A 17841-nucleotide genomic window follows, 5' to 3' on the forward strand; every position below is an offset into this window, starting at 1 on the left:
AAATAAGTATACTAGGGATGATACTGGTACCAATAGGGGTTCCAGGCATAACCATAGGTGCTATAGAATGCTTCGGCAGGGTTATACGTAGGATATGGTGGCTGCATCTCTATAGACCAGGGAGGGAAGATGGGTTTCGGTGTAGGAATATAGTTTCTACCTATATGTTGGCAATGAGCTATGATTTGGTTCTGATGAACTTGCCAATCTTCAAATGCTCTCTGTCTAGCATTTTCGTATTCCTGAGAAGCTATAAACCTTTGCATTTCTTGCATCTCATTCCCCCCTCCTACATTACCTTGCTGTTGGTTTCTCTCAACCTGTGGATGTCTACCATGGTATGGTACTGCGGCGTTATTTCGCCTCTTCAAAACTTTCGCACCATGGTATACATTTAAACCTATAGTATCGCGGGGTTCCAGTTCTTCTACTAATAATACCCCCCGACTTATATCCACACCGAGATATTCACCAATCAAAGTAATAAAAATTCCACCTCCTATTATGCTATGCGGTCGCATCCCCCGAACCATAGCTGATAAATAATAACCCACACAATATGGTATACTTACAGCGCTTTGTGGGTCTCGAATACACATATGATAAAACAAATCCTGTTCATTTACTTTTTCCTTGTTCTTAACCCTTTGTGTAATCGAATTGGCTAAAAACCTATGAATCACTCTTAATTCGGCTCTATCTATATCCAAATAAGAGTAATTTCCCCCTTTGAAACGGTGATGGCTTGTCATTTGACTCCACACACCGTGTGTATCAAAATTTTCATCTATCTTTCTACCGTTTAGTATCAACCCTCTACAATCGGCAGATGCTAACTCCTCAGGCGTATATATACGTAAAGCCTGAGCCATGTCTAGTAAAGACACGTGGCGCATCGAACCGCCTAACAAAAATCTAATAAAAGAATGATCGGTTAAACTAGCTACCCGATCATTCAACTCTATACTACACAACAATTCTTCACACCATACTTTATATACAGGTCTACGCATGGTGAATAAACGTACCCAGTCATTAAAAGTAGAATTACCATACCTCTGTACAAGTAATTCCCTAATTGGCCCGGCCAATTCTACAGCTTCTAAGGGTCCCCATTCTATGACCCTCGGTACCTCAACAACCTTAGAATGAAGAGTATGCAAACCCCTTTGATATTTTGGATAATCTATCCAAAGTCTGTCAAATCTCAGGTTCGGGTGCAACTCTTCCAAGTGCATATCGGAAAAGGTCATGACTGGATGAGGTATATTCTGCTTGTAGTAGTTATCCACCTCCTGTTGTTCCGCATTCTCAGCAGGAGCATTGCGAGCTTGGGATGAAGATTCACCCCTTTCAGTCTGCAAAACACATCAAACACAATTTTTGTGCATCCAAATATGCATTAGTGTCAGCAAAATCATCAATCAAAATAATTACAATGGCATCATCAACTTATATTAAACTTAAGCTTATTTTCACATTTTTATCAAATCTACACTTTTTCAAATAAGCATATATGAAAATATTTGCCAAGTTTATAAGCATTCAATTCAAATAACATGTCAAAATAATCATTACTAGCAATTAAACAAGTCTCAAATGGCATTATCTCTCAAAAATCAAGTTCATGAATTTTAGACTTGAAAAAGTCCACTTTAATTCTCAAAATCATGTTTAGGCTCAAAGTTTGAATCATTTAACTACCTAGACATGTTACACTACTTAATTTAGCAACAATTCATGACAAAAATCGGCCATAACCTGTTTATATCAAAAAGCCCCAAATTTGCTCAAGAACACAAACCCTAAATTACTTAAAATTTGAAGTTTAAAGCTTCTAATCATGTTAAACAGCATCAATCTAGGTTATACAAGCATAATACATAAACAATTTAAGCCTAATTACACTAAAAAGCATCAAAATCAAATTGGGGAAAACATTGCTCAAGAACACCAAATTTCGGATTAAATGGTGTTTAGGTGTAGAAATTTACCGTTTTTCTTGAGTAATTCCTAGATAGCATCCTTCTCAACATGATTTTAGTAAAAAATTTAGTGATTAACGGTTAAAAATTGTGATTTTGGGGTGTATTTTTCGGGTATTTTCGAGCAGTTTTCGCAGTGTTTGTGTGTTTTGTGGGTTGGGACTGATCTGTTTCAGCTATATTTTTTTTTCTGTAATCCGACCCCTCCGCGAGTCGCGGCAGTTAAGCCTTCAAACTCCGCGACTCGCGGAGTTTGCTTTTTTTTTTTTTTTATAATCATTAACTTATAAAACAATTAAGTACTTAATTTTAAAATTTTGTTTCCCTTGTTATTTAGGACGAGGTCGTTTCGGATCGATGTCCTAGTCCGTCCCTCGACAAAATTTTAAAATTTGTTTTTTTGTAGCGATTGTTTTAAAAGCTAAGATTTTTGGGGTTTTTTTTAATGTTTTTGGCATACTTTAATTCAATGAGATTAAAAATAATGATAATAAAAGTTCTCGTCCCTCTCTCGGGTAAAGCAATTTCGGTTCAAAGACCTAGTATTCAACTTACGACGAATTTTAAAAATCATATTTTTAACTTAATGAGATAAAGTAAATTTTTGTTTTTAAATTCACACAACTTAAATATAAAATTCAAAATTTATATTAAAAATTCACACCAAACTTAAAATTTGAAATGCATAAAATTAAAAATTTATATTTTAAAAATTAAAAATTCACACCAAACTTATATTAATTTTTCAAATATTTACAATTTTAAATATATTGTTTTTACAAAGTTTACAATATTAATTTAAGATTTAAATATTAATTTTAAAAACATGGTAAAAATAAAATTAAAAATCTTTTTGGCTTTTTATCTCACTTTAGTCAATCAAATATTATCAAAAATATGCGCCCCTCTTTTCGGTAAAGTAATTTCGGTTCCAAGACCTAATTTAACTCATGACGAATTTTTGAAATATTTTGGGTTGATTGTTTAAAGATATTTATACCTTAAGAATAAACATTAAATTTCGCAGTGATGTAATAAATTTTTGAATGATATCAATAATTTCGGTCGCCAAACCTAATTTTATTCAATACCAATTTAATACTTTTTAGCGAACAAATTAGCGTTTATTATCAAAAGGTTAAAAATAAAAATAAAAAATGTACAAACACACCTGTGAAATAGATTTCTTAGTTATATGATCTATCCCATTCATAAGATAGTCGGTTTAATTGGTTTTCCATGGCTACATAGGCGTAACCTCGAGCATTCAGTGTCTTTTCTTCTAAACATATGAACGGTCCGTCTCTGCATAAAGTAACAAATTCAGTGTTTGAATAGGTTTGATTATTTGAACATTTACCTCCATGTGACCATTTTCCGCATTTGTGACATCGTTCTAGGTGTCGTGCTCTTCTTTTCGCTGCGGATTTTGATTTTCCTTTACCAAATTATAACTTATTATCTTCGCATCTGGATTCTTTTCTAACTCCGTCCATTCTTTCTCTGATTACTGATACTAATTCACTCGGTAGTATGTCATTATTACGTTTAGTGATCAAAGCATGTAGCATTAGACCATGGTTTAGTTCACAGGCAGTCTTCATTTCGTAAAAACCTAAAAAAAATAAAAATTCAGAATGGGGGGAGAAGACTAGTTCTTTAGGGTCTGCTAGGGAAAGACCATTCGGGTTCCATTTTCGAGAACTACACGAAAACAGACAATCTAACTCTAACAGAAATACATATTATCCTTTAAAGACTTGATTCTCCCCACACTTAGTTAGCTGTGGTGTCGAAATTGTGATTAACTTCGTTGTCGACTTCCATCGGACCATGTATGTAATGTTTAACTCTGTGACCATTAACTTTAAATTCAATCCCATTTGAATTTATCAATTCTATCGTTCCGTATGGGAAAACTCTTTTGACTATGAATGGTCCAGACCATCTTGATTTCAATTTTCCAGGAAATAGCTTGAATCGTGAATTGAAAAGAAGAACTCTGTCTCCTTCTTTAAATTCTTTTGAACTTCTGATTCTTTTATCATGCCATTTCTTCGTTCTTTCTTTATAGATTAACGAATTATCGTATGCTTCATGTCTTAATTCTTCTAATTCGTTTAGTTGACTTAATCGTAGACGTCCGGCTTCATGTAAATCAAGATTACATGTCTTCAAAGCCCAAAATGCTTTGTGTTCAATTTCTACTGGAAGATGACATGCTTTTCCATAAACAAGTCTAAAAGGTGTGGTTCCAATTGGAGTTTTGTAGGCTGTTCTAAAAGCCCAGAGTGCATCCTCCAATTTAATGGACCATTCCTTCAGATTTGATCCTACGGTTTTCTCTAGAATACGTTTTAAAGCTCGGTTGGTATTTTCAACTTGTCCACTTGTTTGTGGATGATTTGCGGTGGAGATTTTATGAGTTACTCTATATCTTTTAAGAACTTTCTCAAGTTGATTATTACAGAAATGAGTACCCCGATCACTTATCAAAGCTTTCGGTGTTCCAAACCTTGCAAAAAGACGTTTTAAAAAGTTGACTACAACTCGTGCATCGTTAGTTGGGAGAGCTTGTGCTTCCGCCCATTTAGATACATAATCAATGGCTACGAGTATATATAGATTATTATGAGATTTTGGAAATGGACCCATAAAGTCAATACCCCAAATGTCAAATACTTCACATACTTGGATGACATTTTGTGGCATTTCATCACGTTGACTTATTTTTCCGGCCCTTTGACATGCATCACAGGATTTGCAAAGAAGGTGTGCGTCTTTGTAAATTGTAGGCCAATAGAATCCAGCTTCATAAACTTTTCTTGCTGTTAGTTGAGGCCCATAATGCCCTCCTGTTGGTCCTGTGTGACAATGGTTTAAAATTTTACTAGCTTCATCTCCAAATACACATCGGCGTATTATTCCATCGGGACAACTTTTAAACAGATGTGGATCTTCCCAGAAATAGTGTTTTATATCACTGAAGAATTTCTTTCGTCTTTGGTACGATAATCCTTTTTCAAGGAATCCACAAACTAAGTAGTTTGCATAGTCTGCAAACCATGGGATTTCATTATAATCTATCTTCAATAGATATTCATCAGGAAAGTTGTCTTGTATGGCCGATTCATTTAGAACTTCTAACTCAGGATTTTCAAGACGAGAAAGATGATCAGCGGCGAGATTTTCTGCTCCTCTTTTATCTCGGATTTCAATATCAAAATCTTGTAAGAGTAAGATCCAACGGATTAATCTTGGTTTAGCATCTTGTTTTGAAAATAGGTATCTAAGAGCAGAATGGTCGGTATAGACCACCGTTTTTGCTAGAACGAGATATGATCGAAATTTGTCAAAAGCAAAGACAATAGCAAGGAGTTCTTTTTCAGTAGTTGTATAGTTCGTTTGTGCTCCTTGTAACGTCTTACTAGCATAATATATAGGTTGAAATCGTTTTTCAATCCTTTGTCCTAAAACGGCTCCCATTGCAAAATCACTTGCATCGCACATTAGTTTAAATGGTAGATTCCAATTTGGTGTTATCATGATCGGTGCATTAGTGAGTTTCTCTTTAAGAATATTAAAAGATTTGATACACTCATCTGAAAAGATGAATGGAGCATCCTTTTCTAGGAGTTTATTCATAGGAGTGGCAATTTTAGAAAAATCTTTTATGAAACGTCGGTAAAAACCGGCATGCCCTAGAAAACTCCTAACTCCTCTAACATTGGTGGGATGTGGAAGTTTAGCAATTACATCTACTTTAGCTCTATCCACTTCAATTCCTTCTTTTGAAATTTTATGTCCAAGAACGATGCCTTCTTTAACCATGAAATGGCATTTCTCCCAATTAAGTACTAGATTTGATTGTTCGCATCTAAGAAGCATTCGTTCCAGATTAACTAGACATGATTCAAATGTATCACCGAAGACTGAAAAGTCATCCATGAAAACTTCCATGCATTCTTCTATCATGTCATGAAAAATCGCCATCATACACCTTTGAAAGGTTGCAAGGGCGTTACAAAGTCCAAATGGCATGCGTTTGTAAGCAAAAGTACCATAAGGGCACGTGAATGTGGTTTTCTCTTGGTCCTCGGGTGCTATTGGAATTTGAAAATATCCGGAAAATCCATCTAGAAAACAATAGTAACTATTTCCGGCTAATCTTTCCAACATTTGATCTATGAAAGGTAAGGGAAAGTGATCTTTTCTGGTGGCGTCATTTAATTTTCTATAATCAATACACACACGCCATCCTGTTACAGTTCTAGTAGGAATAAGCTCATTTTTCTCATTTGTAATGACAGTCATGCCACCCTTCTTAGGCACGCATTGAACTGGGCTTACCCATGGACTATCAGAGATTGGATAAATTAGACCTGCATCTAGCAGTTTAATAATCTCTTTCTTAACTACATCTTGCATATTAGGATTTAGTCTTCGTTGGCGTTGCACATACGTTTTATGACCTTCTTCCATAAGGATTTTATGTGTGCAATACGAAGGACTTATTCCTTTAATATCATGAATCTTCCATGCAATGGCTGGTTTATGAGCTTTCAACACAGAAATGAGTTGTGATTTCTCATTTTCAGTAAGAGAAGACGATATTATTACAGGTAATTCAGATTCACCATGTAAATAAGCGTATTCCAAATGGTTTGGAAGTGGCTTTAACTCTAATTTCGGAGGTTCTTCTATCGATGATTTGTATCGATATCTGTCTTCTTCTTTTAGCATTTGAATTTCTTCTGTTGTTGGTTCATATCCATTAGCTATAAGTGTAGCTAACATTTCAGCTTCATCAATTGGTTCATTACCTTCTCCTAAAGAACATTCTCCTGTTCCTTGTAATTCTGGAAATTCTTCTAATAATTCTGCATGTGCATCTATATTTTGAATATAATAACATGTATCATCTGCAGATTGTGGTTGTTGCATTGCTCTATCAACTGAAAAGGTAACACTCTCATCCTCTATACTTAGGGTCAGTTTCTTACCGAACACGTCTATCATTGCTTTAGCCGTGTTTAAGAATGGTCTTCCTAATATGAGAGGAACTTGAGAATCTTCTTCCATGTCCAGAACAACAAAATCTACTGGAAATACTAAAGTACCAACTTTAACTAGCATGTTCTCCATTATCCCTCTAGGATATTTTATTGATCTATCGGCTAGTTGTATGCTTATTCTGGTTGGTTTCAATTCTCCAAGGTCTAGTTTAGTGTATAGTGAATACGGCATTAGATTTATACTAGCACCTAAGTCTGCCAATGCTTCTATTGAACTAAGACTACCCAGAAAACATGGAATTGTGAAACTTCCTGGATCAGATAGTTTTTCTGGTATCTTATTCAACAGCACTGCTGAACAATTAGCATTCATAGTAACAGCCGAGAGTTCTTCCATTTTCTTTCTATTTGAAATTAGATCTTTCAAGAATTTAGCATATCTAGGCATTCCTGAAATCACATCAATGAAAGGAAGATTTACATTTATCTGTTTAAACATATCCAAGAATTTGGATTGCTCGGCTTCAAGTTTTTCTTTCTTCATTTTACTCGGGTAAGGAAGTGGTGGTTGGTATGGTTTAACATAAGGTTTAGCCTTAACTGTGTTATCTTCATTAACCTTTTCAACTACCGGTTCTTTTTCCTTATCTTGATCAGGTTGTGGTTCTTGTGGAGTATGAATAGCTTCATCAGAAGTTACAGGTATTTCAGGTGGTTTAAGTGTTGTACCACTTCTTGTGGTAATAGCTTTAGCTGTTTCATTCCGGGGGTTAGCATTTGTATCACTAGGTAGACTTCCTGGTTTTCTTTCACCTATTAATCTTGCTAGGTTACTCACTTCTTGTTCCAGATTTTGAATAGAAGCTTGTTGATTTCTAAATGCTTGAGCATTTTGTTCATTGGTTTGTTTCTGAGATGTGAAAAACTGCGTTTGAGTTTCAACTAGCTTTGTCATCATATCTTCTAAATTCGGCTTTTTATCATCGGTTTGTTGTGGTGGTTTGTTTTGAAAATTCGGTCTTTGCTGATTGTAATTATTATTGGATACTTGTTGATTGCTAGGACCTTGTTGGTTGTTGTATGGAATATTTCTGTTATAATTCTGGTTTTGGTTGTAAATCGGTCTTGGCGGTTGATAATTATTCTGATAATTATTTCCAGGCCTTTGGTTTATGTATGAAATATTCTCTCTTTGTTCCATTGTTAATTCAATACTGAGACAATCTTTTGTCAAATGTGGTCCTCCACACTGCTCACAACTAATTCGTATTGAGTGAATATCCTTAGTCATCTTTTCCATTCGTCTTTCCACAGCATCTATCTTTGCGAAAATGGAATCTAAGTCATGGCTAGAATCGGCTCTAGCTGCTTTAGATGATCTAACGATGTCTTTTTCTTGGTGCCACTCATGTGAGTGGGAAGCAGTGTTATCAATAATTTTGTAAGCATCAGTTTCGGTTTTTTCTTCATAATAGAACCACCAGCTGCTATATCTATGTCTTTTCTTGTAGTGATGTCGCATCCTTGGTAGAATATTTGTACTATTTGACATGTGTCTAAACCATGTTGCGGACATCCTCTTAACAACTTTCCATATCTTGTCCATGCCTCATATAGAGTTTCATTCGGTTTTTGTGTGAACGTAACAATTTCTGCTTGAAGTCTTACGGCTTTAGATGCAGGAAAGAATTGTTTAAGAAATTTGTCAACTAAAACATCCCATGTATCAATCGCCCCTTCAGGTAACGATTCTAACCAATCTTTGGCTTCTCCCTTTAAAGTCCAGGGAAATAACATGAGATATATCTGTTCATCCTCCACTTCTCGGATTTTAAATAGTGTGCAGATCCTATTAAAGGTACGTAGATGTTCATTTGGATCTTCCTTCGGCGCACCACTAAATTGGCATTGATTAGTCACCATGTGTAGAATTTGTCCTTTGATTTCATAATCTGGCGCATTAATGTCTGGATGAGTAATTGCGTGACCTTGGCCAGTGCGTTTAGCTCTCATTCGGTCTTCCATACTTAAAGGTTCCAGATTCTCCATAATTGAATTTGTTGAATCGGTATCACTAGATGATTCTGATTTAATGGTTCGTTCCTCAACAATCTCTGTTTGAATGATTGGTGGCTCCGGAGGAAAGTTTAATGGTTCGGGATCTACGAACCGTTCCTGAATATTCTCCGGATTCTCAATTGTGAGGTCGGGTTCAAAAAATGGATTATCGGAAATTTGAACTGAAGTACTTGGTCGACTGGATGACGATTCTAAAGAAAAATCAACGACGGTTATATTTGCTAAATGTCTTGATCTAGTTACAGGTGGTGAACGTACAAAAGGTGGTGAACGTCTTGCTCGGTGCATTCACTGAATATCCTATTAGTTTTTAAAAGGAAAGAAAAATTATAATAAGTTATCCAACCAATAGACTTTTCTGATTTTGCCCACGTTTCGAATAGCCAAAAGATGCAGCAGAGGGGCAGGATTCGTTTGGTCTCAATATAATTGAGGACTGTTTGGCTCCAATAACCCGGTCCACGTACAAATCCAACTATTACTACGAACCAGAAAATTTTGATGTCTATTAATTTAACCACTTAAAATAAATTTTTCGTAATTTTAAGAAATTTTGATAAGAAGTAGAATAAAAATCTATGTCCTAAAACTAGAATAGCGAGAAATAAGAAAGAAAAAGAGTTCGTCGGAAAAAGGTTGAAAAAGAAAAATGGTTGAAAAATAAAAGGTGACGGAAAAATAAAAGAAACTTATAAAAACTTAAAAATACTTGACTAACCTAACCTTATTACTACAACTAACTTAAAATTATAATCGCAAATTGAGATTACTAATTGGAATGATAATTGATACATAGGTAAAAGTCGTCTAAAAATATTAAAGCTTACAAGAAAAACTAAATCCCAAATGGAATTAACTTAAAAAGAAACTAAAACTTAAAAAGGCGTCGCAAAATTCTAAAGTACCTAAATCTTAGTCTAAAGAAAAAGCACTTAAGGAATTCTACGGCAAAGCCTAAAAATCTAGAAGTAAAAATAACTATGGCATTCTAAGTTTAAAACTAAATATGAGCTAAAAATACAAATATTACGCTAAAACAATTAAAAAGGGACAAAATATAAAAATATACAAAAAGTTGTAAAAAGTACAATTTTTATAAAAATATTATTTTTATATTATTTATTTATTAAAACTACTAATTTTATAATTTAATTAAACTAATTAAACTAAATAATACAAATTAATTAAAACTTAAATTAACTACTAAATTAATTAATTATTTAACCCTAATACAATTTAATTAATAATAATTAATAATACTCCGTAATAAATGCAGGATTAGGGCTTCTGTCGTGTGTCAGGTCCCCTCCGCGAGTTGCGGTATTTAAAGCATCAAACCCCGCGAGTCGCGGGGTTCAGAAATTCAGATGACAGCTTACTTTAAATTCGACTCGTTTTTCTTTATTTATATATTTTTTTTTATGTTTTTTTAATTTCTGTTTTTAATTTTCTGTTTTAATAAAAGTATTTATATAATAAAAACTTATATCTAAATAGAAATATTTTATAATTTTATAAATAAAAATCTTAAAACTAGAATTATATATATATATATATATATATATATATATATATATATATATATATATATATATATATATATATATATATATATATTTTATGTTTTTAAATAAAAACAAAATACTTAAATAAAACTTATGTTTTTATAAAATAAAAACAAAGAAACTTTATAAAACTTAAATATTTATCAAACTCCTAAAAATATTTATATTTTTGTTTTTCTTTTTATATTTTCAAATATTTAAAACGTTTTTTTACAAAAACGAATTTTAATAAAAGTAAACTAAAAATCTTTTTTTTTTTTTTTATATATTAGCGTTGCGCTTCCGGCGTTTAGAAAGTTCCCCGGCAGCGGCGCCAAAAATTCTTGATGTCAAAGCTAAGGGGTATAAAATACTATTAAATTTTTGCAGGAAATACTATTAAATACGATACAATTTTACACAAGATATTTATTTATTTATAGAATGGATATACTTAAACCTTGCTACAACACTTATAGGCAGTGTACCTAATCGTACAGTAGTGTAGTTTTTAGTAAGTCCGGTTCGTTCCACAGGGAATCTTTTTTTAAACAAAGCTCAACGCTATATTAGTTTACTTTTATAAAAATACAAACATATATATAAGTAATATTATTATTATAAAGGGGGGTTTTTACCGTTTAATGACCGGTTTGTCGATTTTAAAACTTTAGTCGCAGTTAAAACCAAATGTAAAATAATAAATAAATACAAGACTTAATTTTAAGCGTAAAGTAAATAACGATAATGAAATTGCGAATAATAAAAGTGCGATAAAATAAACTTGCGATAATTAAAAAGGACGATAATTAAAAGTGCAATTAAATAACAATAAATAAAAGTGCGATAATTAGAAGTGCAATTAAATATAAAATAAAGAAAATTAAATATGAAATAAAAGAATTATGCTTATTTAAACTTCCGTAATCATGATGTTTGACGTGTTGATTTTAATTTTATGTCCATGGGTTAATTGTCCTTTGTCCTGAATTATTTAATATGTCCGTTTGGTTTTTGTCCATAACAGTCCATCAGTCATAAATATAAAGTGCGAGTGTCCTCATCAAATTATTCTTATACCCGAAGTTAAATATTCCAACTAATTGGGGATTTAAACTGTAACAAGATTTTAATACTTTGTTTAATAATTACACCAGGTTGTCGACTGAGTGTAACCCAAGGTTTTAATATTTTGTTATCAATTATACCAAGTGTCCTTTGTACATAATTTCACCCCTGTTTTAATTATTCTAGTGGCTATTAATCCATTCCCGTATCCGGTTAAATGAACGATTATTCGTACATATAAATACCCCGCCCATCGTGTCCGATTGAGTATATATGGTAATTTATAGGGACGCCCAATTGTAAATCTTTATATTAACATTAACAAACTATCATTTAGTTAAACAAATATAAAGCCCATTAATAGCTTATAGTCTAATTTCCACAAGTGTCGTTCTTTTGTCCAAACCCCAATTATGGTACAAAGCCCAATTACCCAATTTTAGTTATTAGCCCAACATCATGATTACTTTGTTTTAAATAAGCATAATAATAACTTAGCTACGAGACATTAATATAAAAAGGTTGAACATAACTTACAATGATTAAAAATAGCGTAGCGTTACACGGACAGAATTTTGACTTACACCCTTACAACATTCGCTAACATACCCTTATTATTAGGATTAAAACTAAAATTAAAATATAAATTATAAATATATATATTTTACGTATGAATGAGGAGAAGAAAAAGATCATTTTTGCGATCAGAATTCTGTTGCTTTTATAGGGATTTTTGAAACTTGGGGCTCCGCGACTCGCGGCCTTTTTGGCCTTCAAACTCCGCGAGTCGCGAAGTTTGCAATTACAGCTCACTCTGGTTTGGAGTCTTTCTTGCCGACGGTTTTTATTATTTATTATAATATATAAATAATTATAAGAATTATTTAAATATTATATTATATTTATGTGCATAGTTGACTTGTAATTTTTAGTCCGTTGCGTCGAGCGTTGAGAGTTGACTCTGGTCCCGGTTCCGGATTTTCGAACGTCCTTGCGTACAATTTTATATTTTGTACTTTGCGTTTTGAATCTTGTACTCTTGTAATTTCGAGACGTTTCTTATCAATAATTGGAACCTCTTTGATTGTCTTTTGTACTTTTGAGCTTTTTGGTCGTTTGCGTCTTCAATTCGTCGAATCTGTCTTTTGTCTTCACCTTTTATTATTTAAACGAATATCACTTGTAAATAGAACAATTGCAACTAAAAGCTTGTCTTTCTTGAGGAATAATGCTATGAAATATATGTTCGTTTTTAGCATTATCAACCGCCGCCGCGATCAGTGGAATTCCAGATTGATCTAGTACCAGGAGCTGCACCTGTAGCTCGCGCACCTTATCGACTAGCACCTTCCGAACTGCAAGAGTTGCAGAGTCAACTGCAAGAATTGCTAGACTGTGGATTTATCCAACCGAGTTCATCGCCTTGGGGCGCACCTGTTTTGTTTGTGAAGAAGAAGGACGGATCTTTTTGCATGTGTATCGATTATCGTGAGCTGAACAAGTTGACGATCAAGAATCGATATCCCCTTCCCAGGATTGACAATCTTTTTAATCAGCTGCAAGGATCCAACGTTTACTCTAAGATCGATTTACGATCAGGATATCACCAGTTGAGGGTGAAGGAGAGCGATGTAATGAAGACTGCATTCAGAACCCGTTATGGTCATTATGAGTTTCTTGTAATGCCATTCGGTGTAACCAACGCACCTGCTGTATTCATGGATCTCATGAATCGAGTATACAAACCATACCTGGACAAGTTCGTTATCGTCTTCATAGATGATATCCTCATCTATTCCAGAAGTGAAGAAGAACATGAACAACATCTTCGACTAGTGTTGGAACTTTTGAGACAAGAGCAACTTTATGCCAAATTCTTCAAGTGCGAGTTTTGGTTGAAGGAAGTCCAATTTCTCGGTCATATTGTGAGCAACCAGGGTATCAAAGTTGATCCCGCAAAGATCGAAGCTACCAGCAAGTGGGAAACTCCCACTACTCCTACTCATATCCGCCAATTTTTAGGCCTCGCCGGTTATTACCGAAGATTCATTGACGGTTTCTCTCTGATTGCACGTCCTTTGACTGCATTAACTCATAAGGGGAAGAAGTTCGTTTGGGAAGCCGAGAAAGAGTCGGCATTTCAAACCTTGAAGCAGAAGTTAACCACCGCACCTATCATATCTCTTCCTGAAGGCAGTGATGATTTTGTTGTTTACTGTGATGCCTCAAAAAATGGTTTTGGTTGCGTATTGATGCAAAGAACGAAGGTTATTGCAGACGCCTCTCGACAACTGAAGATTCACGAGCGAAATTACACAATGCACGATCTTGAGCTTGGAGCCGTTGTCTTTGCACTAAAACTGAGGAGACACTACCTTTATGGAACCAAGAGTACCATCTTCACCGATCACAAAAGCCTTCAACACATATTTGACCAGAAGCAGCTGAATATGAGACAGCGTCGATGGATTGAGACGTTGAACGACTATGATTGTGAACTAAGTTATCATCCCGGAAGGGTAAATGTTGTAGCTGATGCCTTGAGCCGAAAGGAGAGAACGGTACCTCTTCATGTCTGTGCCTTGAACATCACCATTCAGAGGAATCTCAATAACCAGATTCGCGTAGCTCAAGCTGAGGTTCTCAAGGAGGAGAATATTTCTCAAGGGCACTTGAACATTCTCGTTTCTCGATTTGAAGTCAAGGAGACTGGACTCCAATACTTTGCTGAAAGAATTTGGGTGCCCAAATATGGAGATCTACGGAGCCTTATTCTAGACGAAGCCCAAAAGTCAAGGTATTCAATTCATCCAGGAGCTGGTAAGATGTACCACGACCTCAAGGTTCAATATTGGTGGCCGAACCTCAAAAGGGATGTTGCAGCTTATGTTGGAAAGTGTTTGACTTGTTCCAAGATCAAAGCCGAACATCAGAAGCCATCTGGATTACTCCAACAACCCAAAATCCCGCAATGGAAGTGGGAAGGAATAATAATGGATTTCATCACGAAGCTATCGAAGACGGTAGGAGGTTATGATACCATCTGGGTTATCGTTGACCGTCTTACCAAATCTGCTCACTTCTTAGCCATGAAGGAAACCGATACGATGGAAAGACTATCGTAGCTATACATAAAGGAAGTTGTATCTCGCCACGGTGTACCCTTATCAATTATCTCAGATCGCGATACCCGTTTTACTTCTAGATTTTGGCGTTCTTTGCAAGAAGCCTTGGGAACACGTCTCGACATGAGTACCGCATATCACCCGCAAACTGATGGACAAAGCGAACGAACGATTCAGACTTTGGAGGACATGTTGCGTGCTTGCGTTATTGATTTCGGAAAAGCTTGGGAAAAGCATTTGCCGCTAGCCGAATTTTCTTACAAAAACAGCTATCATTTGAGTATTAATGTCGCACCTTTCGAAGCATTGTATGGTCGTAAGTGCCGTTCTCCTATTTGTTGGGCTGAAGTAGGTGAGAAGCAAATCACCGGACCCGAGTTAGTCCATGAGACGACGGAGAAGATTGTTCAAATTCAAGCGAGGCTCAATACGGCCCGTGCTCGTCAGAAGAGCTATGCCGACCTTAAACGTGGAGATCACGAATTTCAAATTGGCGACCGCGTTATGTTGAAAGTAGCACCTTGGAAAGGTGTAATCCGTTTCGGAAAACGTAAAAAGTTGAACCCGCGATACATTGGTCCTTTTGAAGTCTTGGAGCGTGTTGGACCCGTTGCTTACCGTTTAGATCTTCCGACTCAATTGAGCTCCGTTCATCCTACCTTCCATGTATCAAATCTGAAGAAGTGTCTTGCGAAACTAGAACTCATCATACCACTTGAGGAGCTTACGATTGATGACAAACTTCATTTCGTGGAAGAACCTGTCGAAATTATGGACCGTGAGGTCAAGACCTTGAAAAGTAACAAGATTCCAATCGTCCGAGTACGATGGAATGCAAAACGAGGACCAGAGTTTACTTGGGAACGAGAGGATCAAATGATGCAGAAGTATCCTCACCTCTTCCCGACTTTACCGTCTACCTCAGCTTAAAATTTCGGGAAGAAATTTTCATTAACAGGTGGGTAATGTAATGACCCGACTTTTTCGACTTGCTTTTGTGCTTTGTGTTTTCACGAAACTACGTATTTGTGCGTACCGAGCTATATTATACTCTGGGGACTCCCTAAATGTTGATTACTTTCATTTATATGTTAAAACGTATCATTAAGTACGTAGGATACTTAACTTAACCCTCGGAAGCCTTTATGACCGTTAGTGTTACTTGACGTTTTTAACGAACTTCGTATTGCGTACACGTTTAACTTTTGTCGTAATCGGAATATTATGAGTATGAAATACTAATTGTTATTTTATAATAACAATTACTTGGGTTTTTGGATGCTTAATTACGCTTAGTAATTTACTAGAGCACACTAGTTAGTCTTGTTGGACTTTCTACCTTGTTGGACCTTAGCCCACCCTACACTAGTTAGTGGACTATTTAATTAGCTCAATTATAAGTAACTAGTGACCCATTAATAAGTAAGACAAATGCACATTTATTAGAGGGAACATCCTAGCATTTTTGTCAAGTATTATCCTTAATGTTGCATGAGATCCTAACACAAGCACCAACTTTAGACAACCATTAATCAAAAAGCAAAAAGGTGTCCCCCTTGGAAACCCAAGGCCTAACCACCACCACCCTCACCTCACCTCCTATAAATACTAAGCCATTTCCTCACCATTCACACTTGATTTCCATTCACAATTTACACACACTCGTTCATTTATTTTCTCTCTAGTCTAAAGCTTGTAAGTATTTTGAATTTCTTTTCTTCTTCTCCTTCTCATCATCACGAGTTCATCATCATCATTAGAAGATCAAGCTTTTTAGCTTTTTAGCTTTTGATCTTGATTACATATTGTAGATTCAAACATGGATTTGAATCCTTCAAGAACATGGAAGATTCAAGCTTTCTAGCTTTAAATCTTCACCTACTTTGTAGATCTAAATCTTTTAGCTTTAATCTTCTTATTTTGTTATAAAGATTCAAACTTGTGTTTGTAATCTTCATGTATCTTAAAGATCTAAGCTTTATGCTTCAAGATCTTCAAGAACACTAAAGATCCAAGCTTTTTAGCTTAGGGTCTCATTATTATGTTAAAGATCTTAGCTTTTTAGCTTATGGTCTCATTACTTTCATTATTTTGTTAAAGATCTTAGCTCTATAGCTTATGGTCTCATTAATCTTGTAAAGATTCAAGCTTTCTAGCTTTGTAATCTTATAACTAGTGTGAAAAGGATCCAAGCTCTCTAGCTTAGGGTTCCATCACTTTATTTGATTTAGATTATGTTCATATTTGTTTGATTGAAGTAAAGTTTGTAGCTTTAGTTGTAAATAGAACTTGTATTTGTGTTAAGACTAAGGATATGATGTAACATTGGTTCATCATCCATCTAAGACTCTTAAATGAGTTGTGTTCTTACTTGGTCTTAACATATTGTGTGTTGATGGTTGAATCTTGGTCAAGGTGATGCTAACCCATCAATGATTTGTACACTTGAAGCTACAAGCATCAAGGATGAGAACCGTGATGAGCATCAAGCACCAAGAACCCCACCAGAGCACTTGTTTACTGTTCTTTGGGATCTGATCCGATTCCTTTACTTCTGCGAAATTGATTTTTAGTTAGTTCGTTTCGAGTATATGACTTTTCGTTTAGGCCTCGACTTAATCAGACATACGGTTTAGGATTTATAGCCCTCCGAAAGTCACTACGTCGTTGTAAAGTTGTGCTAAAATTTCTGACCTACTCACACTTAAACCGTCGCCACGGTCAAACGAAGACGAGTTACGTTCTGAAAATTGGTGAGAAGTTAGAGGACTCATATACGGAGCCATAGCCACTGACTACGCATCTTTTCGTTTTGTATAGAGGTCGTAGCAGCTGACCGAATTCAGCCTGTTGTTTCGATCTCTATTCTTGTCAAACTTACTTAGCTTTTATGATGATGAATGATGATGATGATGACACTTAAACTTAATTTATTCATTTTTAAACTTATTGGGATAACATACTGACCTAGTGACCTTTGACTTAGGTTGACGACCTTTCGGATCGACTTACTACTTGCATACGT

The sequence above is a fragment of the Rutidosis leptorrhynchoides genome, chromosome 9 (assembly GCF_046630445.1).
Source record: "Rutidosis leptorrhynchoides isolate AG116_Rl617_1_P2 chromosome 9, CSIRO_AGI_Rlap_v1, whole genome shotgun sequence".
Lineage (NCBI taxonomy): Eukaryota > Viridiplantae > Streptophyta > Magnoliopsida > Asterales > Asteraceae > Rutidosis > Rutidosis leptorrhynchoides.